The sequence below is a fragment of the Mastomys coucha genome, unplaced genomic scaffold (assembly GCF_008632895.1).
Source record: "Mastomys coucha isolate ucsf_1 unplaced genomic scaffold, UCSF_Mcou_1 pScaffold14, whole genome shotgun sequence".
NCBI lineage: Eukaryota > Metazoa > Chordata > Mammalia > Rodentia > Muridae > Mastomys > Mastomys coucha.
In genome coordinates this window covers 107,877,594-107,881,555 of record NW_022196896.1, presented here as the reverse complement: position 1 = coordinate 107,881,555, position 3,962 = coordinate 107,877,594, and positions in this window count along the sequence as shown.

Here is a 3,962-nt window from a genome sequence, read left to right as displayed (position 1 = left end):
TCTGCAATATTTTAATTACATCTTGGAAAGAACAGCTCTCCATGCTTCATACCTGTGATTGAATAGAGAAGTCTCCAAACAGTGAGAGCTCAGTTAAGTAGAATGTTTATTGCCATGGTTCTCTTTGAGCGTGCATAGTGCTGTGAAGTGAGTATCCTGCTTGCATTTCATAGCATCTCACTATTGTGCCTTTCAATCCATCATCAGAAATAGGACTCTGTGGAATCAGCAGCACTGAGAACATGGTAACTACACAGGCCCCTCGCCTACCTCCAGGAACCTGCTGAAGCAGGACCTTCATTTTAAAAACATCCTGGGGCCAGAGAAGCCTCCATCTAGCAGATTCAGTTATTTTGTATCGTGGATGCCAAAGCTGCAAGAATGTGTCTCCTATGGTTTGGGTGGATTTTCAGAGGCTTTCAAATATTTGCAACTATGCAGGTATATTAAATCAAGTATAATCCTTCAATTAAAAAAAGATCCACGAGTTTTCATTTTCCCAAATTGCCACAATTAACTGAGTTTCTGATGGCTTCTCTAGTGATGACCTATTTGTATTAAGGAACATATCTGTTGATATATATCTATATCTATCTATCTATTTATATACATACACATATATCATACATATATGAATATGTAATAACTGACATTTTCTATGATTTTCTTGGTAACATCATACACAGGCCATTTTCCCATTTTAATAGTAATTGTATATATGTTAATCAAATCTGCACCGAATACATGCACAATTTTAATTCTCACAATTATGACTTTATTCAAGACATCACTATGTCAATTTAGTTCTGGCAGTGCTTCTAGCCAATGTTTTAAAAATGTAGTCAGCTTTCCTTTATTCATTTCGCAAGTGGTTTCTAGCTGTCCTAGAGATGGCAGCATTGAGCAACTTATTTGGTATTAGGTAGCTTGCCTGTTCTGTGAATTTTCTGTTAGGTGTAACTTTTCATTATGATACACAAGACTAATTTAGCATAAGGTGACAGGATAATACATGTATCTCAACAGCCCTTCACTTGGGTTCCACAAAAGCCTACCTTCCTCTTCTGTATATTTTCATGAATCAAATGTGAATTTGTATTCCCAGGGTTATCTCAACCCATGAATTTAAAAAAAAATGCAAAGAACTGAACTTACTGTAGTACAATTTGAATGTTAGCTACCTTTAAGATTTGTAATAAAGCTCCAGTGAGTTGTGTGTGTGTGTGTTGAACTTCACTGATTGGTGAGCAATTTGTTACAATGATCTGGTGTGTGTGTGTGTGTGTGTGTGTGTGTGTGTGTGTCTGTGTACATAACTGGGGACCCTCTCCAGGGCCTTGGGCACCTCAAAGCAGCTGTTCTGCTTCTGCTCCAGTCATAACAACATTACTTTCATATCATGAAAACCCTAGTGTTCTGTGACTTATAAAGATCTTCCAAATTAAAGTACTTTGTATGTTGTCCACTCCGAGAAAATATTGTTTCCTCCGTAAAGGTACATCCTTTCTCTCTCTCTCTCTCTCTCTCTCTCTCTCTCTCTCTCTCTCTCTCTCTCTCTCTCTCTCTCTCTCTTTCTCTCTCTGTCTCTCTGTCTCTCTCTTTTGTTTGTTCTTAGTTGGTGACAGAGGGCAGGAAGGAAGTAATTTCAGAAGTGAAAGTGCTTTCCTACATACTGCGAGAGACTCCCCCCCCCCCAAAAAAAAGCCCTTTGGAGTAAACTAGACTAAGCAGTTGCTAGACTCTCTCTCTCTCTCTCTCTCTCTCTCTCTCTCTCTCTCTCTCTCTCTCTCTCTCTCTCTTCCTCCCCTCCCCTCTTCCCTCCCTCCCTCTCTCCTCCCCTCTCTCCCTGTTATTCTGCTACACTAACTTCAGACATCTCTAGTTGGCATCCTCCCACCCCCTAAAGCATTTCGAACCTTTAGAATCATCTTCTTGCTATTGCTCCCTCTGTACCTTTTCCAAATTACTTGCTATTTATAGCCTTCCTGTAGTGGGCACGTGTGCCCGCATCACCAAGCTGTCAGAGGGGAAAAATGAGGGCTTTCAATTCAATATGTGTACCGCATTGACCAGGTTTAGAAGAACCTGCATGATAAAGGAGGTGAAAAGAGTAACCGGAGGCTCCCGGGCTTTCGAGAGGAGGTGGCACCTACAGATGCAGGATACCCCAGTTCAAGTACTGCAAGCGTCTGAATGGCGCCAATGCCTACGTCTGTACCCTCACCCTCTCTCCCCTTTACCGCAGCTGTGCAAGGCGGGAAAGACAGGCAACTCCACCAATCAGCAGGCTGCCCCAGGAACCTCACCCCGCCTCTCTCGCTGCATTATGCTGAGGCGCGCTGCCCCCTTCCTCCGCCCCTCACTCCCCTACTCCAGGCCAGGCAGTCTAGTGGATTGAGCATGCCCAGCACCTTTACTGCTGCGTCTCCCTGCGAACATCCTGCAGTGCGGGAGAGCTGAAGGCTGAGGGGGTTCCTGGCGTAGGAAAGGAGGCGGAAACCTAGAACTGCCCATGGCTAAAGTAGAATGGCTTTAAGCATTGGAACCAACGTCACCTTTGTAGGTCTTTAATGCCGGTTGGGCATCCTGCTTGATTTATAGGTCACCTTAAAAAAAAAAAAGGAAAACAAAAAAACTTCGGGGAGCGTCTGCTTGTGGTGAGATTGAGAAACAGGCTTTGTAACTAGGCTGCTGACCCGTTTTCATCCAGAAGTATCCATTTTCCGGTACTTATCCTTGTCTCCTGCATATCCTTGTGGTCAAGGTTAAAAATGTATATGGTCGTCCAATGCTCGTACAAACTATGAAACAAACATTTGGTAATATGTACACAGTAGGGGTTGGACTTAGGAACTCTCTGAAGGTCCTTTACATCTTAAAAAAAAAAATCACAAATAGACTTACGAATGTGATAAGGGATGCCTGGTTTCCTTCACAGCCCCCACCCCAATCCTTTGCACTAATCCGTAAGTGTGAATCCCTGTTCACCTGCACGAAGGGAGAGAAATTGTGACATTTACATTTTATTTCCTTAGTGTTCAGCGGCTAAAAGTGCCAGGCGTCAGATCCCAGGTCTTGATTCCTAACCCAGCCAATAGTCATTGCCCTTGGGCGTCCCTCTCGGGTCCTTCCAGGTGCCTCACCGCGGCACGTCCGGAGATTCCAGGTGGAAGACTGGCCCAGAAGTCCTTTAGAAAACCTTACAAAAATGTAGGTCTCCCCACCAGGGCCTCTCACCCAGGCACCGACATCCAGCTGCCTCCAGGGGGGTCGCCTTTACCTGTTGGGTGAGAGAGCTAGCAGGTCACCCGTGTCCCCTCCGCCCCAGCGCCCCCACCCCCTCGGGGCTCTGCAGCCGCAGTGCACCCCTCCTCTCACTGCCCCCTCCCTCACTCCTGCGTCTTCCCCAGATCGCCCCCTCCCGTTTTCCCAGACTCCCCTCCTGCTTTCCGGTAGCCACCCAAACACGCCCGCCCTCCCGCCGCGGGGATTCCTGCGGGCCGGGGGGCGCCCTGGGTGGCGCGGGCATGGGAGGCGCAGCGCCCCGGGCTCTGGCGGCCACGCAGGGGCGCTGCCCGAGCGCTGCAGCAAAGGGCCAGCGCGGGCGCCTCTGCGGCACGGCCGGGGGGTGGAGAGGGGCGGGCGTGGGGCGGGCTCGGCCCGGAATGTAGAGCGAGCAGGGAGAGGGAGAGAGACCCAGGCTGGAGCCTCCCGGCGGCGGCCCGGGCTGCAGAGCGCAGAGGCTCCGTCACGTGTTTTGCTCCTCTGGAGTGAGACGGCAGCGCGGTCTAAGGAGGGCCGGCGCGCCGTGCCAGCCGCCGCAGCCGCCGCTTGTTTTGGTTGGGGCTCTCGGCAACTCTCCGAGGAGGAGGGAGGAGGAGGACGGAGGAGGAGAGAAGTAACTGCGGCGGCTGCGCCTCCCGAGGACCGGGCGTCTTCCCCGATCTCTTCCCAAACCTCCT